A 16,156-nucleotide genomic window follows, 5' to 3' on the forward strand; every position below is an offset into this window, starting at 1 on the left:
TGCTCACAGGAATTGTGTGCAGTTCTCCATGAGGGGGGAAGGATTATAGAGCCAGCCCTGATGTAGCAAAACCTTCCACTGCCTGTGTACGAAAATCAGGGCTGGACCATTTCCCTAGCCTAGTTCAGGATGGCTGGTAGCATTTAGCTAGGAGAAGGCTCTGTTTGTGTATAAAACTGCCATGACCACTTCCAGCTCCCCAGATTTTCCCCCAGATATAAAAACTTACTACAAACAGAACCAAAACTTCAAACCATTTGCCATTGAATCAATTCTGATTCCTGACAAACCCATAGGTTGTCAGCGTAGACCTGAGCTCCCTAGAGTAGTCATGGCAGACCTTTTGGAAGAAGATCTCCAGGACTTGCTTTTCAAGTGCCCCTGGGTGGTGGGATCCAGTGACCGTTAAGTGAGTAGTTGCATGCATTCACTGCACTCAGGTTGGTTCTGACTCACAGCGACCACCCTTTGCACAACAGAACAGAACACTGCCCAGTCCTGTGCCCAGATCGGTTCTGACTGATAGCGACTACCCTATGCACAACAGAATGGAACACTCCCCAGTCCTGCACCATTCTCACCGTTGTTTTGTTTGAGCCCACTGTTGGCAGCTACTGTGCCAATCCATCTTGATATGGGTCTTCTTTTTTGCCGACCCTCCAATATACCATCTATATAAACAGAGAAAAGATTGAAGTTGTCGAAAACTTCGTTTTGCTTGGATCTACCATCAACATTCAGGGAAGCAGCAGTCAAGAAATCAAACGATGTGTTGCACTGGGCAAGTCTGCACAAGACCTCTTACAAGTAAGTGTTCAGGAACGAAGATGTCAGTTTGAGAACTAAGGTGCACCTGGTATTTTCAGTAGTTTTATGTGCATATGAAAATTGGACAGTGAATAAGGAAGACTGTAGAAAAATGGATGCATTTGAGTTATGATGTTGGAGGAGAATACTGAAAGGGCTGCCAAAAGAACAAATAGATCTGTATTACAAGAAGTGCGGCCAGAATGCTCCTTAGAAGCCAGAATGGCCAGATTTCGTCTCTCACATTTCAGACATATTATCACGAGGGACCAGTCATGAGAAGGATGTCATCGTTGGTAAAGTGGAGGGTCAGAGAAAAAGAGGAAGACCGCCAACAAGATGGATTGGCACAGAGGTAGCAGCAATGGACTGAAGTATTTTGTTATGTTGTGCATAAGGTTGCTGTGAGTCAGTACCAACTCAATGGTACCTAAGAAGAACCATTTTACCAATCATGGTGGTCTTCTCCAGGGACTAGTCCCTCCTGATAACATGTTCAAAGTACAAGAGACCACGTCTCACCACCCTTGCTCCTAGACAGCATTCTGCTTGTACTTCTTCCATGCCAGATTGTTTGTTCTTCTGGCAGTCCCTGGTACTCTCAGTATTCTTTGCTAACTTCATAATTCAAATTCATCCATTCTTCTGGGATCTGCCTTATTCATATTAATGTTCCTAATGTTGTTGATGTGTGCCACTGAGTTCCAGTTCATAGCAATCCTGTATAGGGGTTCTGAGAATAGCTGGCGGTTGTGAACTGTCCACCTTGTCGTTACCAGTCCCGTGCGAGGGCTCTCCTGGTATTAATGTTCCTAAAAATACATTTTAAGCATGATTATAACTCTGGGAAGTACTGATTTAATCAGGATATTACATTTTCATTTCAAAATGATTAGTTCATTCTTAGTTCGAGGTGGATTTTAGTTGGCTTCAGTGGGAATAATCCATGGGGCTTTCTATTAGTAGTGGAGGGAATTACGGCATTTAGATACCAGTTCTTGTATACAATCAATTTTTGTCTAGGAATTTGATTTCTTTTTTCTCATTGTCACTCATTTGCTCATTTGCTCATTCAAAAAATATTATGTATGGCGCTGAAAGGTCAGCACTGGACTATGAACACGAGGTCAAACCCACCAGCTTGCTCCTTGGAAATCCTATACAGGGTTACTGTGAATCATAAATGACTCAATGGCACTTACAACAACTTAACTGCTAAAGGAGCTCTGGCAGTATAGTGGATTACAAGCTGGCTGCTGACAGCTGACTGCAGAGTCAGTGGTTTGAATGTACTAGTCCCTCCATGGGAGAAAACCAAGACTTCCTGCTCCCGTAAGGATGTACAGCCTCGGAAACTCTACACAGGGTTGGTATGAGTCAGCACCAATTCGGTGGCACACAGCCATCACCAGCACACTTACTGCTACCTCGTGCTTGTACAGAAAGATGAATTCCTCAGTATTTTTTATTTTGATGGGAAGTGCATAGTTGAGTGGAGAAACTAAAGTATATGTAAATAATGTTGTTGAATATTATTTTCCAGTGCTAAAGCTTGCCAGAATTTTGAGCAAAATTCAATCTTACATATGCTCTCCTAACATTAAAGACAAGGAGCTCTCTGGTAGCGTAGCGGTTACGAGTTAAACTTCAAGGTCAGCAGTTCGAAACTACCAGCCGTTCCACGGGAGAAAGATGAGGCTTTCTGCTTCCGTAAAGATTTACAGCCTCGGAACTGACTCCACCGCACATAACCACCTCCAACATTAAAGACGGGCTCCTGGTATGGTGCTGTAGGATTAGCACTGGACTGCAAAACCCTAAGGTCGGCAGAGCTAACTCACCAGCTGCTTCTCGGAAATGCTGTACCAGGGTCGCTATGAATTGGAGTTGACTCAAAGGCACTTAAACAACAACATTAAAGACAGTACATCTTTGGGGTAAAGCTCTCCAGAAGATCTCTGAAGAGGACTGTACTGAGTTTTGTCGGAGGTGCCACTGTTCCGAACCATTTGAGGGTTTGGGATGATCAGATGCAAATATAGCCATGTACGTGGGTGATTCAGACCTCTGAAGGAATGGCTCTAACAAACTGTGTTGGTTGTTGGGGAGAGGAAGTTTTGTAGCTTGTTACATAAGAGAAAAAATAGATGTGATTATTCCTGAGATGTTAGGGATACTGGTTGCCAAACCATGCATGTCTGCAGTTCCATTTTTGTTAACCTTCTTTTGTAATGGGCTTAAAAATGAGTTATGTTCCTGACTTGATTCCTCCACAGGAAGGAATTGGGGTCATCGGGAAGGACCAAGTACACACATTGCCTTTCATCTATTCTTTCTTTTAAAAAGTGTGTGTGTGTGTGTGATTTTGGTGAAAATTTACAGGCTGATTTCCCATCCAACAGTTTGTAGCCATTTTGATTTATGACACTTTTTACAATCCCCACAACTAACAACACTGTTTCCCACCTCTCCCTGTGTTTGCTGTTTCCATTGGCTCATGCTTTTTGAACCTTGTGGTTGTTGTCAAGTGCCGTCAAGTGGGTTCTAACTCGTAGCGACCCTCCGAGGAGCGGCTGGTGGGTTTGAACCATCAACCTCGCGGTTCAAATCGACCTTGGCGATCCAGTGCTCACCCTACAAACACCATACCAGGAGCAAATGCAACCCTTTTTGAATGGTGTGTTGCTATAGGATAAGCACTGGACTGCAAATTCGTGTTGGAAAAAAATATTGCATGTGCCATGTTGTTGTTGTTGTTAAGTGCCGTCGAGTCGGTTCCGACCCATAGCGACCCTGTACAGGGTTTCCGAGGCTGTAAATCTTTACGGGAGCATGTGCCATAGACTGCCAGAAAAACAAACACATCTGTCCTAGAAGAAGTACAGTCCTACTCCTCCTCAGAAACAAGGCTTGTGAGACTTAATATCATGTGGGCAGAGTATTAGGAGGACCGGTCCCTGGAGAAGAACGTCCCACTTGATGAAATAGCAGAAGAGGAAGACCCTCAATGAGGTGAACTTACAACAATGGGCTCAAACACAACAACATGGTGAGACTGGCCCAGGACTGGGCGGTGTTCTGTTCTATGTAGGATTGCCATGAATATGGCACTGTAGTGTAAGCACTGGACTGCTAACCCTAGGTTGGTGGTTCAAACCCACCAGCCGCTCTGTGAAATCTCTATGCCAGGTCACTATTAAGTCAGAACTGACTTGATAGCACTTAACCAACAGTAAAAACAACAATTTTTATAGGCGTAGATCACCAGGTCTTTCTCCCGTGGGTGGGTTGGAACTGCCAACCTTTTGGTTAACAGTCAGGTACTGAACCATCAGGCCATCAGGACTCCTTCAGACAATGATGACAGCCTAGGAAACACAGGGGGCAGTTGTCTGCTGTTACATGGGGTCTCTATGAGTGGAAATGAGCTCTGTGGTAGCTAGCAACAACAATAGCAAATTTACCTGCAAGATCTTCACTCCTAGTGGAGGGGAAAAACATATTGCCTTGTTGTTTTTAAAAATCAAGAAATTTTGAAACACATTCCTTTCATTTAAGAAAATCCAACTATGGTTGTTGCATTTTACAATGTATTTCTGCTCTTACCATATTCCATTCTGATGAGCTATTTGTAAATTGTCCAATCTGTTATAGATGCTTTTATCTTTTGTACTCACTTGCTTTGGGCCATTAACGTCTTTCACCAGCCGGTGAAGAAAGGTGGCAAAGTTCAGCTTAGCCACTGTTGTGGCTTGTTAGTAGTGATGGTGGTGTGTCATGGAGTCGACACCGACTCATAGCAACGTGGTATAAGGCCTCCCGGAGTCCTGGTGTAGTGCTGGGGGTTAATACATGGGACTGAAAAGTTGGTTATCACTGCACGGTTGGCAGTTCAAGCTCACCAGCTGCTCCTCAGAAACCCTATACTGGGTGGGTCCCTATGGGTCGGAACAGACTTGACAGCACTTAACAAGAACCAAACAGGGTTTCAGAGGCTGTAAATATTTACAGGAGCAGAAAGCCTCATCTTTTTCCTGTGAAGCACTTGGTGAACTCGAACTGCTGACCTTGTGATTAGCAACCTGACAAGTAACCTACTATGCTACCAGTGCTTCTTGTTAGTAACAGTTCTGGGAAAAGCCCATTTGGAAAGGGGCATATGAAATGCTTCGTCACATTCTCTGCCTGTCTCCTGTGAGCAGCGCTGGCTTGCTGCCCCCACTGAGAGAGCAGATGCTACACCCTGGGATGGGGTACCTAGTAGAGCAATTCAAGTCCCTTTCTCCCAAATCTCCCAGTGGGCTTCCTGCTGCAGCCAGAATTTCCAGGCCAGCGCTAAATGAAGAACGTGCTCCCCCCTAAACTTGTCTGTGTTGGCCTTTTCAGACACCACTCATTTGCTCCAAACTTGCTATTTGTGCGTCTAACTCTGCCTCTCCCATTTCATTTGATGAGTCACCACACCGTGCTTCTGTGACGGTCAGGCAATTTCACGTAGAAGAATTAGTCGAGTGGTTTGTTAGTTAGACAGAATTTTGTCTTTGGTATTTAAAAAAAAATGACCGAGGGGGAAAATTGCTAGATGTTGATAAGATGCTAAAGTTCATAAGCTTCAAATGCCTGTAACCCAAAGGTGACGGTGTCTGATGTACCCAGAAAGCGAGCCTTTGGCCCCAAGTAGATGCTCTTTGACCTTCAGCTGGCCAGTGTGTGTTCACTTGGGAAGGCTTGCATGAGTTTTGGTAAATAACAGGCATTGAATAAATTTATGGAGGAAAGGAAGATTATTGGGAGTCTCGTAACCTAAAGGAGTCCTAGTGTGGTGCTGTGGGCTAATGCGTCAGCCTGCAAAGTCGTTTGAACTGCAGGGTTGGTGGTTCAAGCTGACCAACTGCTCCTTGGAAACCCTATACAGGGTTGCTCTGGGTTGGACTCCAAGGCACTTAACAGTTGACTTACAACACTTAATGATGGCACTTAACAACAACAACAACACTTAACAATCAACAGCACAAATGATGGCAGCACTTAACAACAACTTAACAGGAAACTAAGGAGATAAACAGCAGAAGGATTCCTCATTGTAAGTCAGATTGCAAGAGACTTGTGCTCAGACTTTGTCAGACTGGGGTCTGTGGCAGGGGTGGATTACCCAGTAAACAGGGTAGGCACAGGCTTACTAGTGCTTATTAACTAACCTGTAGTGCATAAGTGATGCATTATGGTGTTGGGCACAGAATCCTGAATAAACAAACAAATCTGTTCTGAAAGAAACTCACATTATCAGGAGAGACCCATCCCTGGACAAGGATAAAATAGAGGGCACAATGGAGGGCAGTGAAGAAGAGGAAGACCCTCCCTCACCAAGTGGGATTGATACAGTGGCTGCTAGAGTGGGCTCAAACATAGCAACAGTAGGGGGGAGGGGTTGTAGGACGGGGCAGGGCAGTGGTTTGTTTAGTTGTACATCAGGTTGCTATGAGTCAAAACAAACTCCACAGTACCTAACAACAGTGCGCACTGTCTTCTGGGACAAACAGGTGGCATGGTATGCTACAGGTGATTAAGCAAGCACAGTTAAGACTGTGTCTCCCTTGCTTACTGTAAGCTGGTGCATGCCGTGCTAACTAGTTAGTCCGCCCCTGTCTCTGTTCACCCACACCCATGTGTAGGACTCTGGGAGCGCCTGTGGGTGTTCTTGGCAGAAAACCTAGTTCCAAGGCAGCCTCCCTAGGAATGCTGGGTGGGCACACAGCCTTGCTCAGGGCCCACGTCTGTACCACCTGCAACTTATATGAGCTGCTTAGTCCCCGTGACACAGAGCTGTTTACTGGATAAACCAAAACCTCAACTAAGCGGGACCAGTGACTTCTGTATCTAGTGTCGGTTAACACTGACAGTGAGGTGTAGTTTAAGGGGCACCCTGGTGGCTTAGACATTGGGCCGCTCATCACAAGGTTGGCAGTTCAAACCCACCAGCTGCTCCTTGGGAGGAAGATGAGATTGTCCACTCCTGTAAAGATTTGCAGTCTCGGAAACTTAACGTAGGACCAGTATGACTCCCTGTCAGTGCGCTGGGGGCTTTGATGGTGCATTGAGTAACTTACCAAAAGGTCAGCAGTTCGAACCCACCAGCTGCTTTGCAGGAGAAAAGGCCTGGTGGTGGTCTCCCCTGTAGAAACTACAACTTTGGAAATCCAATGGGGCAGTTCTATTCTGTTCTATAGGGTCATTATAAGTCAGACTCAGCAACTCAACAGCACCTAACAGCAAACTTTATAAGGGATACTACTGGTTTGGAGTCCTGGTGTGGCACTGTAGAATAAGCACTGGGCTGCTAACCGCAAAGTCGGCTGTTTAAACCCACCACCCGCTCCTTGGAAACTATACGGAGTTGCTATGAGTCAGAACTGACTTGACAGCATTCAACAACAGCAGCATTGGTGGCTCATGGGTCGAATTCCTGCTCTCCTGGGTTCTGTTTCCAGCCAGTGCTCTTCACATCCATCAGAGGAGGCTGCTATGTGTTGCTATGATACCAAACAGGTTTCAGGGGCGCTTCCAGACTAGGAAGAAAGGCCTGGCAACCTACTTCCGAAAATCATCCAGTGAGAATGGATCATGCGGGAGTGATCACAGGATGACGCAGAGCATGCAATGGTTTGTTTTCTTGTTTATGGGGCTGCTGTGAACTAGGTCTGACTCAGAGACAGGGAAGAACAGCCACCACCACCTTTATCAGAGAGAAAACATCAAGAGAAGATGGAAGGAGTACACAGAGTCACTGTACCAAAAGGAAATGGGTAATGGTCAACCGTTTCAAGAGGTATCATATGATCAAGAGCCAATAATACTCAGAGAGGAATTCCAAAGTGCATTGAAGGAATCGGCTAAGAACAAGGCACCAGGAATGGATGGACTAAAAATGGAAATCTTTCAATAAAGTGAGGTGACACTGGAGGCATTCACTCAACTATGGCAAGAAACTTGCAAGACAACGATCTGGCCAACTCATTGGAAGAGATCCATATTTGTGCCCATTCCAAAGAGAGGTGACTCAACAGAATGCAGAGATCATCGGACAATCTCTTTGATATCCCATGCGAGTAAAGTTTTGCTAAAGGTAATACAGATGGCTACAATCATACATTGACAGAGAACTTCCAGAGGTTCAAGCTAGATTCAGAAGAGGCCGTGGAACGAGGGATATCATTGCTGATGTCCAATGGATCTTGGCTGAAAGCAGAAAATATCAGAAAGATGTTTACCTGTGTTTTATTGACTACACAAAGGCTTTCAATTGTGTGGATCATGACAAGCTGTGGACAACATTGTGAAGTATGAGTGTTCCGGAACACTTAATTGTGCTCATGAGGAATCTGTACATGGACGAAGAAGCAGTTGTTCAAACAGAACATGGGAACACTGAATGGTTTAAAATTAAAAAAGGTGTGCAACAAGGTTGTATTCTTTCACCATACTTATTCAACCTCTATGCTGAGCAAATAATACAAGAAGCTGGGTTCTATGAAGAAAAACGTGGCGTCAGGATTGGAGGAAGACTCATTAACCTGCAATATGCAGATGATACAACCTTGCTTGCTGAAAGTGAAGAAGCCTTAAAACATTTACTGATGAAAGTCAAAGAACACAGCTTTTGTTATGGATTACATCTCAATGTCAAGAAAATAAAAATCCTCACCACTGGACCAATAAACAACATTCTTATCAATGGAGAAAAGAATGAAGATGTCAAGGACTTCATTCTTCTTGGATCAGCTATCAACATTCGTGGAAGCAGCAGTCAAGAGATCAGAGGACGTATTGCATTAGGCAAATCTGCACAAGACCTTTTTCAAGTGTTCAAGAACAGAGATGTCAGCTTGAGGACTAAGGTGCACCTGACCCAAGCCATGGTATTTTCAGTAACCTCATATGGATGCGAAAGCTGGACAGTGAATAAGGAAGACTGTAGAAGAATTGATGCTTTTGGGTTATGGTGTTGGAGGAGAACGTGCATGGGCTGCCAAAAGAACACATCGATTTTGTAAGAAGTGCAGCCAGAGTGTTCCTTGTAGGCCAAGATGGCCAAACTTCGTCTTTCATATTTTGGACATATTGTCAGGAGGGACAAGTCACTGGAGAAGGATATCATGTTTGGTAAGGTGGAGGGTCAGAGAAAAAGAGGAAGACCCAAACGAAAAGGAGAGGCCAAAGAGCAACAATCAAGGACTCAAGTGTGGCAACAGTAGTGAGGTTGGCCCAGGATCGGGCAGTGTTTCATTCTTCTCTGCATAAGGTCGCTATGGGTCGGTCCCTACTCGATGGCACCTAACAACAACAACAACAGATCAGGAGTGAGGGGACTGTGATTCTGATTCTTACCTCGCTCACTGTGAGGGTGGCCATGGGCCGATTGTTCTAGTGATAGGTGAGGTTACTCCTTAGCTCAAAGCGGTTTGATTTTTTTTCTTTCTTTCTCTAAAACTCAGTTATTTGATGTTATCAAATTTGCATACTAAATGACTATGTTGTTGTTAAAGTGCTGTGGAGTCAGTTCTAACTCATAGAGACCCTATCTAGGGTTTCCTAGGAATGGTTGGTGAGTTTGAGCTGCCGACCTTGAGGCCAAGTGCTTATCCTGTGATGCCACACCAGGACTCTTGGAATGTGCATTTTCTACAAAAGTTTAAAAAGGAACGGGTGAAGAGCCAAGTAACAGAATTAAGCATTCCATTTTGGTCTTGCAACAAATATCATTACAATGCTCTTTAAATAGAATTAGGTCTTGACTATCCTAGGGCAGGTGTTTGTTAAAACTTGGTAGTAATAGCGGGCTGTCTAAACTGCAAAGATCACCAAGAACCTTAAAAGCAGTAATTATGGCTTACATCACCAGATGGAGCAGAGAGATGTGTCATTAGCATTTTACCCTCACAGCTGGGTAAATCAAGGCACAGAAGCACATTAAGTCACCAGCCACGGGGATAAGGTCATTATCCGTGGCAGAGAGAGCTGCAGTCGTCTTCTCATGCTGCCCTCCCCGTGGGGGAGACTGTCTAGATTTTAGCCAGTTCTTTTCCTCTTAAAGATTCTGTAGTAATTCACATATGTAGAGTGAGACCCTGTGAGAATGCGCCACAAGAAAGCATATTTGGAGGTCCCAGGACCAATGGCTGCTCTGATTGTCATCTTTGGGGGCGGAGATTAGGGATTGCCTGCCTCAGGACCCTTGGGGACTGTCAGAGAAAGGTCAGATGTAGACAGCAATCATTGCCATATCCTCTTTTGATGGTTCTGATGGATTTTCATTAGCCTGGCAATCATGTGACTATTTCCTGTGATTTGGTCCTGGGGACCCACAAAGGACGACTCCACCTGCACTGACATGCTGATTTCCTGTTTTTCTTTAATGGAAGAGCTGTCTGTACCCTACAACTTTACCCTCTTAAAGTGCACAGTTCAGTGGGTTAGGAGAGGCATAAAGATGAGCCACTGTGATTACTACTGTCTGATTTTAGGGTACTTTCTTCACCCCCAATAGAAGCCCTGCGCTCATTAGCAGTTCCCCTCACCCGCCTCCCTCTTTTTCCCAGACTCTGGGAAGTACTGCTCTACTCTCTGTCCCTGTGGATTTACCTGGGGTGGACCCTTCCCATTAATGGAATGATGCATGTGATGCTGTGTGGCTGGCTTCTTCCACTCAGCGTCCTGTCTTCAAGGCGCATCGTGTTGCAGTGAGAAGCAAAACTATTTATTCCAAAGAGGCTTTAACTGGGTTTTCTTTTCCCCTAGATAGCACCCCTTAATGGAATATTGTGCATCATTTCTTTAGGTTTCTTCTCGGGGTCTTTACATGGAATTCCAACTAAGTTGCTCTTAATGGCTTTGAACTTAAATTGTGCTTTCTTAAAATTCTTTACATGTTTAGAACACAGTGTTGTGTGATGTTGTTGAATCAGTTTCCACCCATGGCGACCCCGTATAGGGTTTCAGAGGAGCAGCTTGAACTGCCGATCATGTGGATCAAACCAACTTTGCAGTCCAGTGCATTAACCCACAGTGCTGCACCAGGACTCCAGTGTTGTGTGATGTATTGCCCTAAATATAAAGAAGCGTGGCTTTGGGGGTCCTCCCAGTGTTGGTGAACTTCTGTTTCTGTAGTGCCAAAACATTGACTGAAGACCCCATTTATCAGTGACTCTGTCCTTGTCCTCAAGGACCCTGATATGGGGTGGGAAGCCACTGGTCTTCCTTCTTTGGGACAAAGTCTCTGCCCCAGTCTCATCCTGTGTCGAGAACGAGAACATGTGTGTTTCTAAACTCTCCTCTTCTGTTCTACTTAGAAGAGCTTTTCCTCCACCTGTGGTTGTCAGTGTGCTGTTGTTAGCAGCTGTTCCTGGTGAGCTCTGTATAACAGCAGGAAACCATCCCAGGAGCACAGTGGTTAAGGATAGAACCCTGTGATCCCTGGGTTTCCAGTGGCTGATTTTTGGAAACCAGTCACCAGGTCTTTCTTCCTGGTCTGAAAGCTCTGCTGAAACCTGGTCAGCATCTTGGCAACATGCGAGCCTCCCCTGACAGATAGATGTGGGCTGCGAACACTGAAAGGTGAGAATTCTACCTCCAACTATACCTTCAGCATAATCCATCCACTCCACTGCAAGCGAGTCCATTCCAACTCAACATGACCCAGTGTAACGTTTCCGAGGCTGTAAATCTTTACGTGAGCAGAAAGCCTCATATTTCTCATGCAGAGCAGCAGGTGGGTTTGAACTGCTGGCCTGTGGTTCGTAGTCCAGGGCTATGAGCACAAAAGTGACAACGCATAACACTAAAATTAGTTGTATTTTTCTTCCTCTTGTATTCTGTCAGACTCTAAAGATATTTTCCCCGAGATGATTGGGTCAAAATTGTGGCAGCCTGCATTTAAAGAAACATTTATTACCAATGTTATGTACTTTTGTCTTTATCACCAGAGAGAGGGTTGCACTTTCAAGAATATCACTGATGAGAATGGGACCTCAGGTTAAGTTGCCTTGCAAGATTTATGATGTTTACATTCTTCTGGTCCCAGATATAAGCTCTGAGAGTATTCACTTCTCTGCATGCTGAACAGTGACGTTCAAACCTCAGCCTTAATTTCCCCCCTTTATATAGATAATGATGATAAATGTCAAGTCTCAGATAGCTTTAGAAAAGTGGATCAATTATCTGTATTGTTGTCTTTGTTGAGTCAATTCTGACTCATAGCAACCCTGAATGAATTAAGGTTTCCAAGATGCAGCAGCTGGGGTTGCACCACTGGCCCTGTGGTTAAGGGTCCACTACTTATCTTACAAGGAGCTCTGGTAGCGTAGTGGTTATGAATCAGGCTGCGAACCGCAAGGTCAGCAGTTCGAAACTACCAGCTGTTCCCTAGGAGAAAGATGAGACATTCTGCTCCCGTAAAGATTTACAACCTCGGAAACCCTGTGCAGGGTTGCTCTGAGTCAGAACTGACTCCATGGTACTTAACAACAACTTCTCTTGTGGCTCTCTACCAGGACTGCATATCTATCAGTGAATGCAGGGCCTTAGGACTCGAGTAGCCACTGAATGTGATCAAACAAGAGCTTTTTGACTTTTTTCTGACTGTGAATAGCCCATCTAGTATTTTTTCACCCACCATAATCAAGTTTTATCTGTTCTAGAATTCATTTTATCTCCATTCTGTTTCATGAACTGATAATGAGTAAATAGTTACCAGGATGACAAAGCACAGAACATGTTGTGAATGAGAAATGACTGTATTTTTAGGTGGAAGCATAAATATAATTTGGGGAAATAGTAGTCAACTTAAAATGTACATAGCTATGTAAAGTTTGCACATTTCAATGGAGACACTGAGAGTTTCTGAGTTTTCCTGTACCAGGAATGTTGGTTCAGGCTGTTCCTAGCTCTGGGATAAACTCTGAGTGGTGAGCATTAATGTAGAATTTTAAAATAATTTGGATTGGGGGAACCCCTCCCCCATTCCAAATAAAAACAAACGTATTTACAAAATGCTGTGTGCGTCAACTGGCAGCTTTGGTTTACCAACATCTTCAGTTTTTCATTAAATTGTATTTACACTTAAAAAAATAAAATAAAAGGCAAGCAATACAGAAGATAAAGAAATTGACTTGGCTACTCCCTAAATTTCTTTTCAGATCTCAAATACTTTGTTTCTCTTTATGCTGTTCATGTATGCAGTTGTATAGTGGAAAATCTGAGAAATTGAGTAGAGAAGTTGAATACAATAGCTTAACATAATTTGCACAGACTATTTTAACTGACTATAAGTAGATGTAAAACTATTAAATGCCAAAGATGCTTCGATGGATTATGTAGTTGAAAATTGTTACTTCTTTGATATTGTATTTTATAATTTTTCAGAGTCTTCTTAGAAAGTTATTTATCTGTAGTTTTCATCTCAGAGGAGGTTCCTAAGGTTTAACAATTTAATCAAATAAAACATTTTTTTGAGATTGTTGTTAAGTGCCATCAAGTCGGTACTGAATCATAGTGACCTTATGTACAACAGAGCAAAACACTGCCCGGTCCTGGGCCAACTTCACAATTGTTGCCACGCTTGAGTCCATTGATGCTGCCATTTTGCCAGTCCATCTCACTGAGGGTCTTCCTCTTTTTCTCTGACCCTCTACCTCACCTAACATGATATCCTTCTCCAGTGACTGGTCCCTCCTGACAATATGTCTGAAGTATGAGAGACGAAGTTTGGCCATCCTGGCCTCCAAGGAGCATTCTGGATGCACTTGTTCCAACACAGATCTGTTGGTTCTTTTGGCAGCCCATGACACTTTCAATAATCTCCTCTAACACCATAACTCAAAAGCATCAATTCTTCTACAGTCTTCCTTATTCACGGTCCAGCTTTCACATGCGTATGAGGTTATTGAAAATGCCTTAGCTTGGGTCAGGTGCACCTTAGTCCTCAAGCTGACATCTTTGTTCTTCAACACTTGAAAAAGGTCTTGTGCAGCAGATTTACCCAATGCAGTACGTCATTTGATTTCTTGACTGCTGCTTCCACGAGTGTTGATAGTTGATCCAAGAAGAATGAAGTCCTTGACAACTTCAATCTTTTCTCCATTGATAAGAATGTTGTTTATTGTTCCAGTGGTGAGGAGTGTTCTGTTTTCTTTACATTTAGATGCATGCAATCCATACCGAAGGCTGTGATCTTTGATCTTCATTAATAAATATTTTAAGTCCTCTTCACTTTCAGCAAGCAAAGTTGTATCATCTACATATCACAAGTTGTTAAGGAGTGTTCCTCCAATCTCTTCATAGAACCCAGCTTCTCAGATTATTTGCTCAGCATACAGGTTGAATAAGTATGGTGAAAGAATACAACCTTGTTGCACACCTTTCGTAATTTTTTTTAAATTTTTGAGATTAGAATCCCAATTAATATACCATATTGTTTATCTGTACGTTATATTGTTAATTGCTGTAGTGAGCATAGTTCATCTTTCTTTGGAAAGTGAAAACAAAAACCCAAACCCATTGCCTTCAGGTTCATTGTGATTCTTGGTGCCCCCCTATGCACACAGTAGAAGGGTAGTTCCACGGGGATTCCAGGCTTTCGGAAGCTAATTCCTTGTCTGTCTGCAGAGGCATTTTCAAGTGGGTTTGGATCACCAATCTTTCAGTTGGTAGTCAAACACTTAACCATTTAGGTTGTTGTTGTTAATTGCCGTTGAATTGAATCCAACTCAGAGAGACCCTATATAGGGTTTCTGAGGGTGGGTTTGAACTACTAACCTTGAGGTTCAAACTGACCTTGCAGTCCAGCACATTATCCTTCAGTGCCACACCTAGTTCTCTGGTGCTGCTGTAACAAAAATATCACACGTTGGTGGCTTAACAAACACACTTAGTTTCTCACAGATTAGGAGGCTGGAAGCCTGAATTCCAGGCCCTGGTTCTGGGGGAAGCCTTCTTCTCTCTAAGGGCTTTGGTAAAGGGGGGAGTCCTTGTCTCTTTCAAGCATTTGCTCCGGGACCATCTTCATTGGGCCTGGCGTCTCTCTTCTCCATGTGTGCTACTCTGTGTCTTGTGTCTGTCGGTGTGTCGTGCTGTTGTGGCTAGTGTGTTGCTGTGATGTTGTTAGCTCTGTCACCTGTATTTTAATTAGCAGCAGGGGCACCAGGTTTCAGCCAAGTTTCCAGGCTAAGATAGAGTAGGAAGAAGGAGAGCAGACCACTTCTGAATGTTTAGCCACTGAAACCTTATGAGGAGCAGTGGGACAGTGGTAGCTCAAATATGGTGGCAGTTGTGAGGAAGGTGCAAGACTGGGCAGTGTTGCCTTCCGTTGTACCTGGGGTCACTATGACAACTAGACAGCACCTAACAACAACAAAACCTCAAAAGAGACTGACTTCTGATCATCCTACAGGAAGGTGGTCTCTTTAACAAAGACAACACTTTCTCAAATGGGATTGTGAGCACAGGTATGGTGTTGTTGTTGCTGTTAAGTGCCTTCCAGTCAGTTCCACTCCTAGTGACCCTGTCTGTACAGGGTCTCTGAGGAGCAGCTAGTGGGTTCGAACTGCTGACCTTGTAGTTTGCAGTCCAGTGCTGATCCTACAGTGCCACACCAGAAACACAGGTATAGGGATTAAGATTTGTAACCCATATTTTAGGGTAACATAACAACCCCCCAAGAATCCCATTTGGGACGTGAGGAGGCCCACAGTCACTGACATACTCCGGGCTGCTACCTTTTGGAGCATTTGAATCTTCTGTTGGCTTAGTTCCTCCTTGAAGGAGAGCCTGGCGTCCTTGGCAGGGGCGAGGCCAAGACACATCTCAGAGACATTTTGGAAGTTTGCTTGATCTGGGGTCCATGGCATTCAGTGGTGGAGACATAAATGCTCAGCCCAGTGCCACATGTTTCGGAAGTGCTCAGCTGGACATTCATGTGGGTGAAAGAGTTGTACGATACTTGGAATCTTCTTTCACAGTTTTAAGTGAGAAGAGCGGAGAGCGTGATCCTACCCAGAGAGACAGTGAAGCCAGGCAGGGAGACAGAGACGATGATGTGGACAGATGGATGCCTCTAATTTCCCTATCTTGCCATATAGCTCTGGCTAAAACTTCCAAAACAATATTGAATAGGAGTGGTGACAGAGGGCATCCTTGTCTGGTTCCCGTTCACAGAGGGAAGGCTTTCAGTTTCTCTCCATTGAGGGTGATCACGTAGGCTGTTGGTTTTGTATATATTCTCTTGATTATGTTGAGGACTTTCCCTTCAATTCCTACTTTGTTAAGTGTTTTTATCAGGAATGCATGTTGGATTTTG

The 16,156-nt window shown here is 44.1% G+C and overlaps 1 protein-coding gene across 2 annotated transcripts in view; it reads left to right on the plus strand.

The window, feature by feature from the left end:
• TIAM2 (T-cell lymphoma invasion and metastasis 2) overlaps positions 1 to 16,156 on the plus strand; it is a 524,960-nt gene that overhangs the window by 438,542 nt on the left and 70,262 nt on the right. The gene's annotated exons all lie outside the window — the stretch shown is intronic.

The sequence above is a fragment of the Chrysochloris asiatica genome, unplaced genomic scaffold (assembly GCF_000296735.1).
Source record: "Chrysochloris asiatica unplaced genomic scaffold, ChrAsi1.0 scaffold00117, whole genome shotgun sequence".
Taxonomy (NCBI): domain Eukaryota; kingdom Metazoa; phylum Chordata; class Mammalia; order Afrosoricida; family Chrysochloridae; genus Chrysochloris; species Chrysochloris asiatica.